This window comes from Stenella coeruleoalba (assembly GCF_951394435.1).
Source record: "Stenella coeruleoalba genome assembly, chromosome: 6".
NCBI lineage: Eukaryota > Metazoa > Chordata > Mammalia > Artiodactyla > Delphinidae > Stenella > Stenella coeruleoalba.
In genome coordinates, this window is record NC_137151.1 from 38,727,516 (window position 1) to 38,750,175 (window position 22,660).

General features: G+C 37.2%; 1 long non-coding RNA gene across 1 annotated transcript in view; it reads right to left on the bottom strand.

Annotated features, from left to right (window-relative positions):
* LOC307187983 overlaps positions 1-22,166 on the bottom strand; it is an 85,074-nt gene extending 62,908 nt beyond the window's left edge. The window contains exon 1 of the long non-coding RNA XR_013828775.1: positions 21,935-22,166. This is a non-coding gene — a long non-coding RNA (uncharacterized lncRNA). The remainder of the gene's footprint in view (positions 1-21,934) is intronic.
* Between the last annotated feature and the right edge of the window lie 494 nt (positions 22,167-22,660).

Genomic DNA, 22,660 nt, shown 5'->3' on the forward strand with positions numbered 1-22,660 from the left:
TCCCTTTATTGTGCTTCACAGATCCTGTGTTTTTTGCAAATTGAAGGTGTGTAGCAACTCTGCACTATCAGATGATCATTAGCATGTTTTAGCAATAAAGTATTTTTAAATTAAGGTATGTACTTTTTTTAGACATAATGCTGCTGCACACATAGACTACGGTATAGTGTAAATGTAACTTTTATATGCACTGGGAAACCTAAAAGTTCCTGTGACTAAATTTATTATAGCAAATACTTTATTGCAGTGGTCAAGAACTGAACCTACAAATCTCGGAGGTGTGACTGTATACAATATCATTTTGTTAACTGTAGTCATTATGCTCTGCATTACATCCTAGAATTTATCTTACAATTGGAAGTCTGTACCTTTTGATCACTTTCATCCATTTCCCTCAACTCCCAACTCCCGTCTCAAACAACCACAAACCTGTTCTCTGTATGAGTTTTTTTTTTGTTTTTTCACAGTTCACATATAATTGAGATCATATAGTATTTGTCTTTTTCTGTCTGACTTATTTCACTTAGCATAATGCCGTCCAGCTCCATCTATGTTGTCACAAATGGTAGGATTTCCTTATTTTGTATGGCTGATACATATATATATATATCTCACATTTTCTTTATCCATTCACCCTTCAATGGTTGCTTCCATGCGTTAGCTTTTGTAAATAGTACTGCAGTAAACACGGGTGTGCAGGTATCTCAGAGACAGTGATTTTGTTTGTTTCCAATATATACCCAGAAGTGGGATGCCTGGATCATATGGTAATTCTATTTTTAGTTTTTTGAGAAACCTTTATACTGTTTTCAGTAATGATTCTACTAATTTACATTTCCATCAACAGTATACAAGGGTTTCCTTTCCTCTACATCCTCACCAACACTCCTTATCTTTGGTCTTTTTGAGAATAGCCATTTTAACAGGTGTGAGATGACAGGGGTTTTGATTTGCATTTCTGTGATGATTAATGTAGCTGAGCAACCTTTCATGCACTTGTTGGTCATCTGTATGTCTTCTTTGGATTTATATCTATTCAGGCCCTTTGCCCATTTCTTAAAAGGGTTATAAGAGGGTTTTTTGCCATTGAATCGTATGAGTTCTTTGTATATCTTAGCTATTAACCTTTCATAGCATATGTGTTTGAAAATATTTTCTCCCACTCTGTAGGTTGCCTTTGCATATTCCTTTGTTGTGCAGAAGCTTTTTGTTTAATGTAGTCCCACTCATTTAACTTGCGTTTGGTGTCAAATAAAAAAAAAAAGAAAGAAATCATGGCCAAGACCTATGTCAAGGAGCCTATCTATTGTGATTTCTTCTATGAGTTTTATGGTTTTAGATCATACATTCTAGTATCTAATCCATTTTTAGTTTGTTTTTGTGTATAGCATAAGATATAGGTCCAGTTTTATTTGTTCGCATGTGGTTATCCAGTTTTCCCAACATGTTTATTAAAGAGATTGTTTTCCCATTTTTCCCTTGGCTTATATATTAAAAATTAGTTGACCATATATGTGTGGATTTTTCTGGGCTCTCTATTCTGTTCCAATGATTTATGTGTCTGTTTTTATGACAATACCATATTGTTTAGATTACTAGAGCTTTGTACTATAGTTTAAAAACAGGAAGTGTGATCCTCTGGCTTTATTCTTCTTTCCCAGGATTGCTCTAGCTATTTGGAGTCTTTCATGGTTCTATACAAATTTTAGGATTTTTTTCTATTTCTGTGAAAAATGCTATTGGGATTTTCGTAAGTACTGCACCGAATCTGTAGATTTGTTTTGGGTAGTACGGCCATCTTAACAATATTAATCTTCCATCTATGAGTACAGAATATCTTTCTATTTTTTGCATATTCTTCAATTTCTTTTGTCAGTTCTCGGTGTACAGATATTTCACTTTCTTGGTTAAATTTATTCCTAGGTATTTTATTATTTTGGATGTAATAATAAGCTCTCTGCCCCTTTCTTTCTTCTTCTGGAACTCCTATTAAATAAATACTAGTCTACCTAGATGTTGTCTCATGAATCCCTTAAGCCATTTTCACTCTTTTTCAATTTTTATTTTTTTTTTCCTCTTCTGAGATTGGATGAATTCTACTGCCTTATCTTTCTGGACAAAAAAATGTTGCCTGCCATGTCAGTAAATAAAGATCAGTTGCCTGCCATCAACCAATCAGCCACTGAAGTGATCCTGATGGTGCTGAGCGGAATTCAGGATGGGGAAAAACAGGTTACTGGGCCTAGATAAGATGTATATCAAAGGAATAATGTCAATGATCCAAGACTCTTGCATCTTCCTGTATATAGCAAAGCACTAAAGTCATTAACTTGAGATGTCTGTTTTTTGCAATTAGCAGTAATCTTTTAATATTCAACTACATGTTTTTCTCCAGCAAAAAAAAATATATATCCTGGCTCCTCCCTTACCTCTATGGAAGAGTTCCTCAGTGCTCTCTGAGAGGCTGTCTTCTGGGCTACAGTCCTCAGTAATGTCCCCAAATAAAACATAACACTCAACTTTTAGGTTCTGTGTTTTATTTTTTTTCAGTTGACATCTTTGAGTTTGCTGTTTTTTTCTTTTGCTTATTCTAGTTTGCTATTGAATCCCTCTATTGAATTTTGAAATTATTGTATTCTTCAACTCTGTTTTCTGCTTGGTTCTTTATTATTTCTGTGTCTTTGTTGAAATTCTCACTTTATGAATTGTTCTCCTGACCTCAGTGAACATTTTTATGACCATTATTTTGAATTCTTCATAAGGTGAATCAACTCTCTCCTTTTTCATTAAGCTCTGTTTCTAAAGTTTTATTGTGTTCTTTTGTTTGGAACATATTCCTCTGTTTCTTCATTTTCCTTGAATTTCTGTGTTGGTTTCTGCATATTGATAAAACAGGCAACTATCCAGTTCCTGATGGAGTGGTCTTGTATAGGAGATGAACCTTATTGTCCAACCCTGCCCTAGCTCTCGGTTTTCTCTCAAATCTTCGTGATTGTCCAAGCAGCCTGTTTTGTTTTTAATGGCCCCCAGTGCTTGAGGTTGTGCCAAGACCTGTCTGTGTCCTGAAGGGAAGGCTCTCAGTCAGCACTCACATGCAGGCTGACTGGAGGCTGACATTCCGGCAGCCAGTTTTAAAGTATTTAATAGGCCTCCTACAGGGAAAGACTGGGCTGGGCTGTGCCCTGAGGGAGGGGTATTTTGTTAAGAACTGTTTTTGGTGGTGTTGTTATAGAGCTATGGGAACTGCAGAAGCAAGCCCTACTGGACACCAGAGCCAGGCAATTAAGGAGTGCATCCACTGGGCAGCAGCTGCAAAAGTTGGGAACCAGACGTGCACAACCCCCTTCCAGGGAAGGATGGGCTAAAGGGAGAACGTGGAGATGCCATCCGCCAACCTCTTTGGTATCCCGGGAGGATTGCAGTCAGCTCTTAGATGTGGGCTACGTCAGAAGCCTGACGATCAGGTAGCATCTTTTAAAGTATGCAAATAGGCCTCCTTCAGGGAAAGACTGTAAGAAGCGTGTTTCTGTTTGCTCCCTCAATGCTGAGCCATGGGGGAAGAGCCACTGCAAGTCTTTACAAACCTGTTAAGAACCATTTCTTTGTTTGCTATAGTCTTATGGGTCTCATAGATGCAAGCTCTACTAGCTTTCAGAGCTAGGTGTTTTGTAGGCCCATCCCTCAGGTGGAAATCTTAAAGGTTGGGGTGCTAGATGTTGGGTTCAAACCCTTTGTGCCTCAGGGAGAAGCTGAGACTTGTAAGTTACTTCTCAAATGTATGTCACTATGCCAAGGATGGGGTTTATGGTGGGAGTGTGTCTCAGACTTTCCTACCTGTTTTGATGTATTTTCTCATTGACCTATGGATAGGTATTGCTCAGCTAGTTTCTGGATTTCTTTCAGAGGAACTGCCCCATGTGTAGCTATAGATTTGGTGTACCCACTGCAGGAAGAGTTCAGGAGCCTCCTCTGTCATCTCTCACTGGCACTTCACAAAACTGATCCTTAACTTTTTAAAAATGTGTGTGTATATGTAAATATTTGTGTATATTTTTAGACTGCTCTCAGAAAATTTAAGGTTACCTTTACTGTCAATATTTTCCTGAATGTATTTGCTAGCATTCATCCATTCATATATTTGTTCAGAAAATCCTTATGGAATACCTAAGCAAGTCCAGCTCTTTGTGTGAGTGGGGTTATAACAGTGAACCAGACTCAGCTCTTAATCTAACAGGTTCAAGGGAGCCCATTTACTACAACTACCAAATATTACTCTACACCATATTTTACCCATAGCCCACAGCCTTCCAACAGTTCTCTTAAATAAATTTTAAGGCCCTCAATGAATTAAAATCAAAATTGAAATCTATTTAACTCAGATAAGTAAAATGAAACCAATATAATTTCAGATCAATAAAGCCTATGTGCATTCTTGTTAGCCTCCTTTTAAATACACTGTGATTTCATTTCCTCTAATACATTTTGTTAAAAACCGTTCAATAAGATATATCGCCACCAAAATTAGCCCTTGATGGAAAACTGCAGCTTCTTCTTAAAGAAAAAGATTTATCTTCTTCCAAGCCATATATGTGTACATTGTATGATTAGATCAGAATATCAATAGCAATAAGCCATAGTAATAAATTTGCTTGTTCAGTAAAGCTATTAACATCCTTAGAAATAATTATAAACCATTTATCAAATGACTTCCAACCTAGTTTTAAATTAAAAAAAGATGATTAATAAATTAAAATTTTCTTTTAAAAAAATTTACATAAATTTTTCCACAGTTTCCCAATTTAAGTCTTCAGTACTCTTCATTGCTTTGAGACTTTATTTTAAAGAGGAAAATAAAGATTTTATAGTTTACATAATGATGATATGATTGTAAATGTTAAGATAAAAACAAGATAAAAAATTAAACCATGTAGATTTTAAAATTAACAATTTCTTCAAAGAAATTTTCCCCTTTAAAACTTAATCACATAGGGGCTTCCCTGGTGGCGCAGTGGTTGAGAGTCCACCTGCCGATGCAGGGGACATGGGTTCGTGTCCCGGTCCAGGAGGACCCCACGTGCCACGGAGCGGCTGGGCCCGTGAGCCGGGGCGCTGGGCCTTCGTGTCCCCGGAGCCTGTGCTCCACAACGGGAGGGGCCGCGGCAGTGAGAGGCCCGCGTACCGCAAAACAAAACAAAACAAAACGAAACTTAATCACTAATCCTATGGCATCCTGTAATTTAAAACTGAAGTAAGAATGGATATTGTTATTTAACAAGGTCCTCTATAAAATTAATTTCAAGACCAATTTACATTTACTGTCCCTATGAATCTCTATAAGGAAGAAAAATTATGAACAAAATATTTTTTTTCTATTTACAAATCAATGATATACTAAATTCCCTCTCAATTTTTTTTTCTAAGAACATAATTCTCCAAGCTGTAAAGTCTTGAAAAGGTAGAGGTACGGGGTAAAATACAGAGATTACTTTTTTTTTTTTTTTTTTTTTGGTGGTACGCGGGGGCCTCTCACTGTTGTGGCCTCTCCCGTTGCGGAGCACAGGCTCCGGACGTGCAGGCTCAGCGGCCATGGCTCACGGGCCCAGCCGCTCCGTGGCATGTGGGATCCTCCCGGACCGGGGAACAAACCCGTGTCCCCTGCATCGGCAGGCGGACTCTAAACCACTGTGCCACCAGGGAAGCTCTAGAGATTACTGTTTCTGAAGGACATTTACACTATTTAAATTAGAATCACTTCACTTCAATCGACTCTTTTCATAAACATTTATAAAAGTGATGACACTTCTTACAGTGCGATTGTAATGGGTTGCCCATCTCATTTACCTGATCCAGAAGCCCAGAATGCACCGCTTATCAAAAGATTCATTATTGAAATTCTAAGTACTAACATGAATTACTCAAAATTTAATAGTATAGTTTGATACACTCAGGGAAGTTAACAAATCAAAAACTTTAAAAAATATGCCCATGTAATTTAATATTGCAGAATGAAAAATGCTTTGTTAAATATGTCCTTCTACTCTAATTTGTTGGAATAAAGGACTTCTCTGTCCATTGTCAGGAATAAACAGAAATTATTGCAAATGGTGAGACTACAGTGATTGCAGTAAAATGACCGTTCATATGTATTCTTTTTTGCTTCTAATAAATGAGTGTGATTTGCCCAAATTAATCTTAAAACAAAATTTTGGCAGTCATTAAAAATAGAAATTTGATTGTTAACATACTTCACAAATTAAGGATAATGAAGTTAATTTTTGTATTGCTATCTACCCAAGATATCTGTTATATAATCACGTCAACCCAAAGAAAACTGAACTACACATGAGTCAACAGCTAATTTAGCTCAAAAGAACAAATGTATCTTTGGTATTGGTTGATTGTTTATACCCATATGAACTAAACATATAGAGAGATATCTTGTGGATTATCCTGGGATGCTACACTTAGCTTTGTCCTTTTCAAAGGTGCATTAATCACATAGTCATAAATGTAGTAGAACATTAATAAAATTGATGCGTGACTCAAAAATGGAAAAGAACATATATAGATTACAGAATAAGAATCTAAAAAAAGAAACTTACTTAACTAGAGTAATGATTAGACTAACAAAATTCAGTTTAATAGATTGTTAATAATAGCTACTATTTATTAATCTATTATTATATCCTAGGCCTTATACTAACTCTTTAAATATATTATCCTTTTTAATCTTTATAAAAACACTCAGGGTAGTTAATATCCACTCAATAAATGAAAAAAAAAATGCTCAGAATTTTTTAACAACTTGCTCCAGTTCAGACAGATTAAAAAGCCAGCATTCAAAGAGAGATGGGCTGTGCTTTGGGAAGAACCATGGACTTTTCCTTAGCCAAAAATTCTCTCGTTATGCTTCGGCAAAAGACATTTATTGAGCTTCCGTGGTGGCGCAGTGGTTAAGAATCCGTCTGCCAGTGCAGGGGAACACAGGTTCGAGCCCTGGTCTAGGAAGATCCCACATGCCCCGGAGCAACTAAGCCCATGAGCCCCAACTACTTAGCCCGTGTGATGCAACTACTGAAGTCCGTGTGCCTGGAGCCTGTGCTCCGCAACAAGAGAAGCCACTGGCTCGCCGCAACTAGAGAAAGCCCACACGTGTCAACAAAGACCCAAAGCAGCCAAAAATAAATTAAAAAATAAACAAATGTATATTAAAAAAAGACATTTACTGAATAGCATTGGTTTCAAATTTAAGAAGCTGAGTGACACTCAAAAGTGGATGTGTCTTTGGGTGTATGTTAGGCAAATTATTCAAGCAAAAATCTCATCACTAAAATCACTTTCTAGTGGGTTAATATGTATCCCCACCTCTTATTTCAGTAAAAATACAAATTATTCTCTTGGAAAAAAGAACAAAAGCCAGATAGGACCACAAAGCCAGTATTTTATCCTCTGTGGTACACTGCCTCTCATCTAAGTTCCAGTTCAAAAAAGGATAGAAAAGACAGACATATGCAAACAAGACACAGATTTTAGTTTACAGTAAGGTCAATATAAGTACCATATACTTGCCAAAAATACTAAGGCATCCTAGGCTTCAATTATAAAGTGTAAAGCACAAAGAATGCAATAGTCCTTAATTAATGACCTCAGTGCACCCTGTCCTGTACTAAATTCTGGGCACTGCCATTTTCAGAGGAACACCGACAAACAGGAGAGCTACCATAAGTCAAGGGTAAAGAGAATGCAATAACTGTTATTTTCTGATCTACCTTTCATTTAACACATGCTATGTGCCTGGTGCTATCTTTGTACTTTATACAGTTTTCTCACTTAACCCTCACAATATTCCTGGAAGCTAGGTGTGATTATCCTTACTTTACAAGACAGAAAACTGAGGCTAAGAAAGATTATGTCGAGACCACATAGCTAATATATATCAGAGCTGGTGTTTATCTAACAACAAAGCCAGGACACTTCCTATTACACTATCTTGCAATGTTGAAAAATACTGAGGAAGTTTAAAGCTAAAGAAGACAAATATTAGAAGAATTAGGCTCTACTGCACAGTTCCAAAGGTAAACTAGATAAAACTGGAAAGCAGCAAAAGAAGACATATTTTCTTACAGTAAGAACTTTCTATTGATGAGGCCAGTTGGGATATATACTTTTAAGCCATGCCAAGATGACGACTTGCCACTTGACACTATTTTTTCCCACACTCCTGTTTCTGACTCAAGGAGTTTTTACTCAGTGTTCTCTTAGCCTGGTGTGCTCTTCCCTTGCATCTTCTCTCTGAGAAGGTAGCAACTGAACAGAGCCTTAGTGATAAGGGGTATCTCCTTTGATTATTCTTGGAAAAGTAACCCTGATCTCATTACCACATTGTCCTCTCTTATTTATTGTTAACCTGTTGATTGTCTTTCTTCTCCACTAGAATGAATGTTCCAAGAGAACATGATGATAACTCTGTGAGGAGCAGATCAGACACTCTGAATATTTGTTGAATACTAAATTAATCTTGTTGCAGCTATTTATGCCTTAAACGGAGTATCATTAGATTAAATTCGCATTCACTCTAAGAATCTATGACTCTCATTTTAGCCTAATAAATAATGAAGGCAGCAAATGGGAGATGGTCTGTATAAGAACTATACCATGTCCCCAAAACAAGTGAAAATTGTATAACAGTCACACCAAAATAATGTTTAGGAATACATATGCACAAATGAATATATGATCATACTGTAGAATTTGTAAAGAAACATTAAAGAATTGCACAAGAGTTAGGATGGTCTTAACATAAGTTAATTGTTAACTGAATTCAATACAAACTTTCAAAATCCACACACACCGTGATACTTGCATGACAACACGTAGGCAACATGGCAACAAGATGCTATTCCTAAAAAAAAAATAAACAAATGCGACCTAATGAAACTTCAAAGCTTTTGCACAGCAAAGGAAACCATAAACAAGACCAAAAGACAAACCTCAGAATGGGAGAAAATATTTGCAAATGAAGCAACCGACAAAGGATTAATTTCCAAAATTTACAAGCAGCTCATGCAGCTCAATAACAAAAAAACAAACAACCCAATCCAAAAATGGGCAGAAGACCTAAATAGACATTTCTCCAAAGAAGATATACAGACTACCAACAAACACATGAAAGAATGCTCAACATCATTAATCATTAGAGAAACGCAAATCAAAACTACAATGAGATATCATCTCACACCAGTCAGAATGGCCATCATCAAAAAATCTAGAAACAATAAATGCTGGAGAGGGTGTGGAAAAAAGGGAACACTCTTGCACTGCTGGTGGGAATGTGAATTGGTACAGCCACTATGGAGAACAGTATGGAGGTTCCTTAAAAAACTACAAATAGAACTACCATATGACCCAGCAATCCCACTACTGGGCATATACCCTGAGAAAACCATAATTCAAAAAGAGTCATGTACCAAAATGTTCATTGCAGCTCTATTTACAATAGCCCGGAGATGGAAACAACCTAAGTGTCCATCATCGGATGAATGGATAAAGAAGATGTGGCACATATATACAATGGAATATTACTCAGCCATAAAAAGAAACAAAATTGAGCTATTTGTAATGAGGTGGATAGACCTAGAGTCTGTCATACAGAGTGAAGTAAGTCAGAAAGAGAAAGACAAATACCGTATGCTAACACATATATATGGAATTTAAGAAAAGAAAATGTCATGAAGAACCTAGGGGTAAGACAGGAATAAAAACACAGACCTACTAGAGAATGGACCTGAGGATATGGGGAGGGGGAAGGGTAAGCTGTGACAAAGCGAGAGAGGCATGGATATATATACACTACCAAACGTAAGGTAGATAGCTAGTGGGAAGCAGCCGCATAGCACAGGGAGATCAGCTCAGTGCTTTGTGACCGCCTGGAGGGGTGGGATAGGGAGGGTGGGAGGGAGGGAGATGCAAGAGGGAAGAGATATGGGAACATATGTATATGTATAACTGATTCACTTTGTTATAAAGCGGAAACTAACACACCATTGTAAAGCAATTATACCCCAATAAAGATGTTAAAAAAAAAAAGATGCTATTCCTAGTGCATATAGATGAAAAATGAAAGCATGCATTAGCACCATAATAAATAACAATTTCTTAATTCTCCTGATGTGTTTGGGATAGCACAGAACATTACAGATTTATTGTCTCTTTTAATCCTCAAAACACACCTAAGAGCTAGTATTTCTAAGTAATAATTTTCCCATTACACAGACAAGAAAAGTGAAACATAATGGACTTAAGAAAATTGCCTGGAGTTACACAGTTTACAAGTGACAAAGTCATATTTAGACTTTAGGTCATTCTGACCCCACAGTCTCACTATTAAATGCTAATCGTTACACATTATACAATCTCATCCTTAATGTCATTAAAGCAAAAGGAAATATAACCAACGTCTCCCACAGAAGCATAAAACTGAACATTATTATTTTTTTTTCAGAATTTGAGATTTATACGTGAAGAACTCACTTTTGAGGTCAATTTGAACTAGGTATTTCTTTTTTAGGTTCTAACAAATAAGTTGAAAAATTATAAGGAAAGGAGAGCAAACCATTCCTCTTTGAGCTGAATGAGTGCTATATCTCCCTGTAACTCATTTTCCTCTTTTCAAAAGTACTCTAATGTTTGAGAGTCTACTTTATTGAAAAGGAAACATTTTATGCTGTGAGGTTACAGGGCAAGAACTAGGATCAAAGGATAGATGTTACATTAAAAGAGATTTGGGCTTAATGTGTGGGAGAAATTTGTCAGGTTATAAAATTAGCTGCCTTGAGAGTTGTGACTGCCATATTAATGAAGAAGTACTTTTATAGACAGGGAAACTATTACCAAAGTTGTGAAAAAGATCAGCAAGCTTCTTCTGAGAAGGTACAGATAGCAAATATTTTAGTCTTTGCTGGCAGTATAGTCTCTGCTTCAACTACTCAATTCTGCCTTTGTAGTGCAAAAGCAGTCACAGAGACAGTGGAAGTGAATGAGTATGGCTGTGTCCAAATAAAACTTTATTTATACAAACCATCTACAGCCTAGATTTGGCTTGGGGATGAAGTTTGCTAACCCCTGTTACATAGTACATTAATCTGAATATGCTAACTGCTGTTACAAAAGCCTTTAAATTTCAATAGCTTAATACAGGGATTTGCAAACCATGACCACAGACCTATCTGTCCCACAACCTATTAAGAGACAGAGACTGGGACACACAAAACCTAAAATACTTACAAAGTGGGATTTTACAGAAAAAAATGTACCAACCTAAACAGATGTGCTTTGTTAGACAGCTTTCCTCCAAGCAGACTCAAGGATTCAGACCCTCTGCATTCATAATGCTGAAGTCTTCCACATGGGGCCAACAAGTTTCACACCGTTTTGGGGTAAAGCATGAGAAAGCCACATAGTATACATAACTCTCTTGCTGAAGAGATGATACTCATTTTTGCTCCCATTTCATTAGCCAGAGTTAATCATGTATCTGCTTAGAGATAAGAGGACTGAAAAATACATGCTTGGCTGAAGAGCTTTCTGCCAGCACCTACTCCATACTATGGAAAAAGGCCATGAATCTTTGGCGGTCACAGAGCTGCTTCCACCACATAGAAAGAATATGTGGTGCAGACTGAGGCTTGAAATAGATATACACCAACAGGCATTTCAATTATGAGGCATATCTATGTTTCTACATTCCCCAATGTTGTAGGAATATAGTATCTATGGGACAGACAGAAGCTAATTCTCCGTAACACACTCCCCCATAACTTCTTTTCTTTGATCAGAAATGGTACGAGAGTTTTCCAAACACAGTATCTAATAAGTTTTGTCTCATAAAGCTTTTCCTGTACTTATGCCTACATGAAGACTCTCAGTATTATGCAATTGTATGAGAAAAGTATAAGCCTGAGTCTCATAATATGTCAAATAAATTAGAAATGATGCAACCATATATTTTTTCGTCTGGATTTTAAAAAAGCATTTGGTTTTAGAATATTTTAATTTAGCCTCTAGTTTCTATTTTTCACCTCATCGTCCAGATTCTAAGTCATGCCTTCAGTGATTAATTCTCAGTTATTAAGTTTCTAAAGTTACCAGCAACAAAAGATAGAACCACAAGTTTTCAACTGACATTTTTCATCACACTATTGTTTCAGTGCTCATTCTCAAAGATTTTTACAGGACAGAAAGAGAGACAGAAATGGAGAGAGAGAGAGAGAAAGAGAGACAAATCTGAAATAAATCTTGCTTCTTGCTGTAATAAACATCATTAAAGGTGTGAGAGGCTGACAGGACTTTACAAATGAACCTCTATTTTAAGGGAAAATGGTGTAATCATTTAAATAATTAAATGAAAAGAACAGCGGTAGTAACAGAAACTGCAGACAAGTGATCAACAAAACTGCCATTAAATCAGACAAAACTAAGCGATAACAGAAAGGACCAAATGGTCTGTTGAGAAGAAAATGAAAGAAACTTAATCTTCAGGATTTATCAAGACAGCAAAAGCAATAACAAGTATACTACATGATTCAACATCATTGACTGAAGTTACTGGAAAGAAATAGGATCAACCAATACTTTAAGTCACCAACACCTTATCTGTACTGTGCAATAGCTAAGTTGTTAAATGGCAATATTCCAGGGTTAGCCGAACACTCTGAAGTGCAAAGTAAAAAGGAGGTAGAATCAAGGTAAGAAATACCTTGTGATTAGACATAGTCACAAGGAAGCCATTGCTGTAGTTCTTAACTGCTTTAATATGTATGAAGCACTGTAGCATTTCAGGTATCTGCATTAAAAGACACATTTACCATTAGGTTTATAATATATTTCAGTGAGAATAATTCCCAGGAAAACCTTTCTTGAGCCTGGTTTTCTTAGTTTTTTCATGTATCATGTCATGAGAAACCTCAGAGACAGTCACCAGACAGTCGAACACATTCCTAGAAGGTTCATCATTTTGTTATAATGATGTAAATGTTGGTTTGAATGTTGAATTAGTGGGTTTATTTGTTGTAATGAAGTGAAGAGTCAAACAGCTGGGCACATCTGGAGTCAACAAATCACAACTTTAACTCCATTCAACTGGACCAAAGGAAAATTACTGGTCTTGTTTTGTTTTGTTTCTTAGTGGAGTCTTGACACAATTAAGGTACTATCTAGCAAAGCTGTCACTGTTGTTCTCACTGGCACCTGCTAATGGAAAATCGGCCTCTCTCTTCATGGGGAAGAACTATCCAAGCTTTCTGGGACTCAGGCTGCTGAAGAGACTCTCTTCTTCCTAAATTAGCATGGACTGACTACCTCTAAACCCTGGAGACCATGGATTATGTCCTCCTGCTGGGGATGCGGCTTTCCTCCGTTTGTCATGGTGGGAGACAGCAATATAGTGACTTGTGTTGCTTTCAATAGGTTATATTAGTACAATTAAAAATTAAAAGAACTTAAGATCAGTACAAGGTTTGTAACCCTTTTGTTAATCCTTGATAACCCTGTAATAACTCTGGGCCATTCTACCCACCAGCACTGTTTCCTCCTTAGACATCTGCACCTCCTCTAGCACACATTTACCCTCTCTGCAGGAAGAACTTTGTCCTTATTTACCAAGAAAAAACAAAAAAAAGTTTCAGCTTTAAGCATAAAGGTAGACACAAGAGAATCAGGTATCTGAGACAGATTAACCTCAGGCCCTTCTTTCTGCCCAACAGGAAGAATTCTTTGTAATCTTGCTCTTTTGGTATACTCCCAATGTCTTGTCTGTTTATGACACAACAGGAGGTCACATATGTATTTTACGTAAGCCTTCCATGCCTTTTATTTTCCTTTTTCTCACTCGTGACAAAGGCCAAGTTCATATCTGTGGCCAATAACAGTTTTTCTTCTGGTTCTGACCCAGTACAAAGTTCAGGATAATAAGAGGCTTTAAAATCCTGAATCATGAATGAATCACAGAAACTATAAGTAAAGTCACTCAAAGGGTTCTTTTAATCAAACATTTGGGAACTAAATCCACATGTTTGGTACCATAACCATGTTCTTACCCTAAAGGCCCCCTACAGGTAGTTCCCTCTCACACTAACGGTCTCCCCAAACTATCTGCTTAAAAGCATTCTCTGACCATAGGATCATGAAGATAGAACAGGAAATATGTGCTGTGGAATTAACATGGGACCTCTCCAACAGGGAAGTCTCAGTATACATTTGACCTTTTCTATGGTGACCCAGGGTACCCAGAGAAATTGCTCCAAAATTCTAAGGCAAAAGCAGTAGGATTCTTGATTTAGTCTCAGTAATTATGCAGCAACACTTATGTCATACATTTCTAGTCTATTCCTTGATCAAAGTATCCAGTATACATTAAAACATGCATATGTCAGTGAATAAATAGACCTCATTCTCAACAGAAAAAGTGTTAAAGAATTTAAGCTCATCTTTATTCCACCTCTCCATGTTTTCTTGGATTACATCCAAATGAAAAACTTATATCCATATTCTTGACTCAGAGTCTGCTTCTTGGAGGAACCAAACCAAAACAATCTGATCTCTGTTGAGTTCTCTTTGAGATAAAAGATTTGCTGGGCAGCAGTGGTGAATTAGCTTCCATAATGCCAGGCTGCTGCTTGATGATCAGTTATTTAGAAATGTAGCTTAAATTATACATTATTTCTTTGTTTACGGGACCATTTCTGTTCCTCCAATAACTATTAACAGGCAATAACAAAGTTGGACTTTTTCCTTTTGCTTTTTATTTTCATTTTGCACAGATAACTTTACATGGTCCCATTAGATATTGATGAAAATGAATCAGACTCCCTTAGTAACCAGTAGCTATCAGAGAAGCCCGACTTCCTCAGTTACTGCAGTAGCGAAAGAATAAAAAATCTCCATTTTAGAAACATTATAAACAACATTATGAACGTAAGTTCCAGAATGGAAATACCTGTCCATTATGTATTTGCTGCAAAATATTCTATAGATCAAACCTGAGTATGTAAGGGCTAATTTTATGTGTTCATAAGAAGGGATGTGAGAAAATTAGGAACGTGAACAGGAATAAGTATACTGCTAAGGTAAGCAGTGAAGGGAAGCAGAACATGCCACCTCAAAATGTGCCACTTTTGCACGTGAATTATTTTGAGCTGAAGGCCTTCAAGACCTGACAGACTCAGGAACAACTTTTACCTCTCTCTTAACTGCCTGAAATAGTTTAGATAGGGGGCCTGGCCCAGAAAGAGAGCTATTACCAGAAATAACTTTTTTATCTGAAAGACTTACTGCTTGGTGGGGCATACATCTGGTTACCAAAATCTGCTCATCTTCCTGTGAGCTGCCCTCCTCCCCTTTGAAGCTCCAGGCCCATATCCCATTTCTTAGCTAAATACAGCATATAAGCTTCAACTGCCTGACTGCCTTTAGGCCTCAGATCTTTGTGGAGCTTCTGGATGTATTGTGAAAAAAAGAAACAACAGGCTGAAAATGGAGTCACATAAGTAAACCAAGACTTAACTAGAGTTTCTCCATCTCCCAGGAATGTAACCGTTAGCCAGTCAGTCTGGAATTACCTGGTCATTACTAGTGAGGTAATCCACCTGATAAACACCTTACATCTTCCCCCCAAAGATGAGGTAATCCACTCTTTTTTGTCTGTCTCCCTTTCTGCCCATAAAAATCTTCCATTCTGTACAGTTCCTTGGAGCTCCTTTCTATTTGCTAGTTGGGATGCTGCCCAATTCATGAATTATTGAACAAAGCCAACTAGATCTTCAAATTCATTAGTTGAATTTTTTTTTTAACAGATTTGATGGCCAAAATGGAATCCAAAAGGAACTTCTGTTGCCTTTGGAGACAATGAGAAACACAGGCCTGTCTCTGTTTCCAAAGGCCATGAGTAAATTCCTCTTGGTTCTGAGCTCCACTCTTTTTGTTGAGCTCCCAATCTAATTGGCTTTCCCATTTGGAAAAGTTTTCCATTTGGTTAGAAGCCCTTGGTTCTGCCCCCAGTTTCCAAGTTGGGATCTGTTGGTGGCAGCTGCAGTTCCCATTTGTTTGGAATCAGTCCACAGATCTCATTCTCTGGGGTCTGCTGGTTCAGTCCTTTCCCCAGTTTCCAAATTCCAGGTTGGAAAGTGGTGGTGGTTACCAGCCGGAATCAAACTGAGTTCAGCTTAACAACCAGAATGGGCCTGGAACTGAACTGGGTCCAGGACTGGACTAGGACTGGACTAGGTCTGGAGTCTGACTAAGTCTGACTTAAGCTGAATTGGGTCTAGTGTGTTTTATGTAAATAAAGGTTATCGTTAATGGGAATCTCAGAAAACCAAAAAAAAAAAAAAAAGTGGTAAAATTGGTGAGAACTTATCAAGCATTTAAAAGCTGTTATAGGGCTTCCCTGGTGGCACAGTGTTTGGGGGTCCACCTGCCGATGCGGGGGACGCGGGTTCGTGCCCCGGTCCGGGAAGATCCCACGTGCCGCGGAGCGGCTGCGCCCGTGGGCTGTGGCCGCTGGGCCTGCGCGTCGGCAGCCTGTTGCTCCACAACGGGAGAGGCCGCAGCGGTGAGAAGCCTGCGTACCGTAAGAAAACAAAGAAACCAACAAAAAAAGCTGTTATAGTGCTTGCCACCTAACTCAAAGACTCCTGTATTAGGACAAATTGGTCACAGAACATGTTAGATTAACAGTAGGTCACCCACAAACCTCAAGAAAATTTTGGGGCAATGAAGTATGCTGTAACACATCATACAATTTCCAACCCAGCTGTACATCCCATTTAGATATTAGTTTGGCTCTGAGAGACCGAAAGGCTTAGCTAAATAAATAAGTAAATAAATAAATAAATGAAACGGGATCTTTAAAATCCAAAGAGTTAAGTGTGTCACCTTCCAGCACATCTGCTTAAGAACTATGGTCCCAGAAGCTACAAATATTTATAAAAATGGCTGAAATCTTACTAAAGACAACCTAGAATTTTGTGTCCTGAGAACTTGGCTTGGTAACCATCAGACTGGGGGCCCCAAAATATGACCAGACAGAAATATGGGTTGCACTCCATTTGCAGCTAAGGGTCCTACCAAACCGCCGCCAATTCTCAGGGAAATTATGATCATTATGAGGAATGCTCCAATTAGATAAGAGCATTTAAGAAGTGTACATAGAAGTGAGGGCTCCCAAATTAAGCAAACACAATGAGATATCAACTTTAATTGTCATGCAGTAGACCCCAAAAGGCTTCAAGATTCCAAAACAGCTTCACAAAAGAATCTGCTGCAAAAGGCTAATAAAAATTAAAGACAGAAGAGGTACCTAAAACAAAAGATAAAAGACTGACACATCTCCTACTGCTCTCCACCCTCCTTTACATTTTCATTTTCTCTGTCTGAATTGTCTTTCCATTCTTAGGAGATTATACAGCCATAAACAGAACTCCACCATGTTAGTGGCCTTCAAGACACCCCCATACCTACTCTTGAAGGAGGGCCCCCTTAAGGGCCCTTCTCAGAGTTGATGGGACTCTGAGGGATTTTCTAGAAAACTGCTACATTATTTTCTTAATCAGACAAGGTGAAAGAAAAATTAAAACTAATGAAAAACCTTGCCAAATTCTGACAGATACCAAAGATATACTCTACTTTAAATCCCACTCAGAACCTGCAGATGGAATGCTGGAAAAACTGACAGAAGCCAGTGAAGGGTGAGAATTCTTAGAGTCAGCACTACAGGATCTCTGTCTATAAACCTGGTAGAGAGAGGTAAAACCTCTTTTACACCCTGTTTGGGGATGCCTCTTTAGTCCAGTGTGTTGTTTAATCATGCCAGAAATATTTACTGTTTGTCGTGGCTGAAACCTGACAAGATATTTGAACAAATTTCATAACTTTATGATCAGAAATTTGGCAAAATTGAAAGCTGATATTCAGAGACTGACAGGAAATTTTTTAGACCTTCTCCCCTAAGCTAAAATAAAATTATATACTGGGGGACCTTTTGAAACCTTTGTAAAAGACTTTATGGGTGGATCAACCTATGATGTCATTTAAGTTACAACCCAATTTCTTGAGGAATTAAAGGCAACTATCCTTATCTTACAAATTTCTGGAAAACCAGGTATGTGGCTGCAGAAACAATTCAAAGTCCTTCCTGGAAGAACTTGCATTTTTTTTTCCCTGTGTCTCTGAGCCACCAATATTAATAAAAACTTTAGCCATATGAGCAGGTAACCTTAATTTATTCCACCTGCCAGAAAAACAACTTAGACCCAACTTCTTTTAAAACTAGTGAGTTCTGTATTATTGTGCTTGATTCCTGGCAGTAATTTTAAATTGGAAGCTGTAAGGTTCTGTTTGCATCTGTCTATATGTTTATGTGTGTGTGTGTGTGTCTCTCTCTCTCTCTCTCTCTCTAAATATATATATATATAGAATAGATGTGTGGTATTTTCTACCTTCATACGGTATTACTAAAATTAATTTGTAAAAGGGCTCTACTTAGTTGGCCTAAAGAAAATTAAACACATGTGAATTATATATTCATAAAATGTTTAGAAATAGAATAAGATCTAATCCAAATGTTTTTCAAGTCCATGTGATCTGAGATAATCTTTAGTAAATAAAAGCTACTTTAAGTTTGTTGGTTTAGTTAAAATAAATGTCTTTATTAGAGTTACCAACATTAAAATTAATACAGATGTGCAACTCTTTTCTACCTGCGTTTACTAGTAAAGTAAGTTTGTCATCTCTGTTACAAAACACGTCGGCAAGAAAAATAACTTTGTATAATAAAATTTTCATAAGTAATCTATATATAATTATTGAGAACAAGTATATTAAATAGATGTAAGTGGGATAAAAGCTTTTAGGTAATTTTTAAAATAGTTTCCCCAAATTCTTTTGGTAACCTGAAATTTTAGTTTTGCTGTTAAATTAAATGACGGGTAGTCATTAAGTATCCAAGTAATTTCTAAATAAGATAAAAGGCTGAAATACTAATTACTGAAGACAGGTTTATTCACTTTTGGTTTCCTTTAATAGAGGAACTACAGATATTTGGGTCTATTAGTACAGGTTTTGTGCCACTCTGAAAAATTTACTATGGAAAGCATATGCTTCCAAAAATTATAAGAAGTATTAATTTGTCAAGCCATAGGATGCTAATATAATAGACAGTTCACAATTTTTTACATCTTTATTTTCAGTAAAAATTAAGGTTTTTAGGGTTAAATATATCAAAAATATAAAAATATGTAAAATGTAAACAAATACTTTACATAAATATATAATTAAATATAAATATATATAAAGTTACTAGAAATAATAAGGGAAGCATCCGTATATGCAAGAAAAGTAGGATGTGTGTTTTCAGTAATAAAAAGGTATGAGGAATGGAGATAAATTTTTGATGAAGAAAAAGAAAGTAATTTTGTCATAAAGTAAAACTGATTATTTCAGAATGGGAGAAAAGGAAAATCAGGACAAAATTGTAGAGGTTTGTGGAAAGGAAATCTCAGGGAAAAAATTTATGTTTCATCAAGCTGGCTAAGATTAAAATAAATTTATTTTTAAAAAGTTGATAATCACAAGTTTTAATATCAAAAGTAAACTGGTGCAATATTTGAATTTGGTTTTCTCTGTTGGAAGAACAAGTTTTATTGGAATTTTGATCAGTTCTTAATAAGAAATTGTAAACAAAAGTATTTTTTGTTTGTTTTTTACCTTTTAAATGATCTGTCTAGAAAGTGAAAATTCTGTGTTTTATCAAAACAATTTCCTGTGTTTGTTGTTTTTATCTTTGATTACTTACGGTCTTTGATTACTTATGGTCTTTGATTACTTAATAAAATTGAGTCTTCCCTATTAAAATAGCTAAATTTCTTTCTTTCCTTTTTATTTTTGTACAACTTAACTTTCTCTATTTGCCCTTGAAGACTTTAATTGTCATTATGGTTAAATGGATAACTAAGTATTGTTTTACAGTGAACTATGATACTATTTGAACAAGGGTTTTAAACCTTTTAATATTTTTTCCTTTTTTAAATTTTTTTTATTGAAGTATAGTTGATTTACAATGTTGTGTTAATTTCTGCTGTGCAGCAACATGATTCAGCTGTATATATACAAACACTTTTTAAAAATATTGTTTTCCATTATGTAAACCTTTTAATATTTTTGACAAATTTTCCCAAAAGCAAATTCCAAATGAAGTATTTCTGACCCTGAACCAACTCAGATTTTTCAGAGGGTCCCTGGTACATCTCAAAAGATTTGTTCTCTCTTCTTATAAAAAGGGAGTTACTAAACTAATTAGGCTTATTTGATATGTTAAATTGCATGGGAAGCATTGTCAAATAAAAAGTAATACTAATATTTTACATTTTATTTGTTTAGGTATAAGGGTCTCGAAACTTCTTGGAAATCTAGTATGTCCTGGCATAACATTATCATTCATAATTTCAGTTATTATCTTAAAATGTATATCACAGAAATAACTACATGTCCTTATTAAATGAATTCTCATCAAATCTTTAACAATGGGCATATTTCTTTGTCATTTACAGAGAATCACTGTCTTACTCAGATGCTTTTGCAAAACTGTCCCTATAAAAGTGCTTTGTCTTCAAGGAAATTCGTGGAAAAGATTTTGACAAGTACAGATTTCTGATAACTACAAGACAATAAAATTGAACTAGATTCAAGCAGAACAAGTATTACTTACAAAGAACTGAATGAACTTAGAAGGATAACTAATTATTTTATGATATATATATATATATATATTTTTTTTGCTTGAAACATTGCTGGTTCCTTGATGTTTTGTTTTTTCCAGATTTAAAGCAACTTTTTTTCTTTTCTCTTACTATGGCTTACAGCAACTTGGTAAAGCATACCTTTGTAAACAAAGATGAAACATTTATTTTTTCTTCCTATCTGACCCCTCTAGAATTCAGAAATTCTTGAGTATATTTTCATGGCAATATAGTTATTTGCATAAGTTCTTGCTAAAATTATGAAAATAATCAGGCCAAATTTAATTCAAATAAATTAGTCTTACTGTGATTATCTGTGGGAAAAAATGGGGATAACTGTAGAAAAAAATTATATTTCCACCTTTGTAAATATTAGATTCTAATGCTGTTGTCTTTGACGTTTTATTATATACCTGTAAACTGGACTAGATTTTGAATTCAGTTTCCTCAAATATCTGACCATGACTCTCCAAACAAATGTTTCCAACTTTCTCCCACACTTAACGATTTGGAATCATTAAGAACAAGGACTCTGCTTGAACCTCCTTGGAAGGGACTATACTAAGTCCATGGCAGCCAAATTTCAGGGATCTGAACCTTGGACACACATCTCACAGCTGAAAAACGCTCCACCTGGCACCTATTCCTGATCAGACGCTGAAGACCTCCAAATCAAATTGACAAGAATGAGAAACAGCTGACATCAATGTAGACTGCTTCCTCCCAAGATACGGGATCAAGACTTCATACTTTAAACCTAAAACCCTCTTTTCTTCTTTTTCTTTTCTTGTCTTTGGCATTGGCCTGGAAAGATAATTTCATCTCCATATCTCCCAGTCCATTGCTAAGGGGGTAAAGTTTCAGACTGCTGGATTTGTCATCAAAACTTCAATCTGTCCATGACCATGACGCTAGAGTTCATTAACAATGCTCCCTAGAGGCGATGCTTTGGGCCCCAACAGGATTTATTTTTTTCTGTGGTGGTTATCATTCTCCTTGGGCCTAGGGATGCCTAGAGGACTGACGCATAACTGGGAAATGCCGCTTAGGTTACCTTACTGCGCCCCTAACTGTTCACAAACAAACTGAGACACCCCATTGGTCAAGTCCCCTTAATTTACAGGGGTGAGTTGGAAAAGACTTACCAGAAGGCATTCATGATTCAGGATTTGCTTCCTCTGGCAGAACCCAACTTCCCTGGGGTGAAGTAAATACAGGTCGACGGGCAGAGCTGAAACGGCAGCTAGCACAGGTCCCAGCCAGACATCAGTGGCAGTGGGCCGGCACTAAGACGAGGTGCGGGAGGATGCAGCAGAGACCAGTCGGGGCCTGGAGAGAGAAGCGCGACGCTTCCCCGAGGCGCCGTGGCGCAGAGTCCCAGGATTCCCTGCGCTGCGCCTTAGTTCCGCCCTTAGCTCCGCCCCTAAACCGCCCCTTAGTGCTTTGGAGAAGAGTGACCCGCAGGCGAGGGCGTGTGCTTTGGGGCAAGGAGCCGCAAGTGCTGGGTAACTTCTCTACTGGCTGCAGCTGCCCTTTGAGCTCCTGGCCTCGCAAACTTGCGACCTGACTTCCTCCCCATTCTGGGAGAAGGCAGGCTTCCTGCCTGGAGCTGTTTCATACGGAGCCTCCGGAGCGTAACTAAAGTAGTCCTGCCCTGAGCTTGGCCCCCGTCACTCTTCCCCTTCTCGTCCCCACCACCCAACAGGACTGGGGCAGGCCCATACTTTGAAAAAAATAGCTTGGGTTCCTCCCTGCCCTTTCCGGTGACCTGGCTTATTCTCCTGGGCTCTAGTGCTGAGGGAGGTGTCAGGTAGGCTCTGCCCCGGGCCGGGGAAACACCACCACCCAGGAGGCTCTGGTCTTGGTATCAG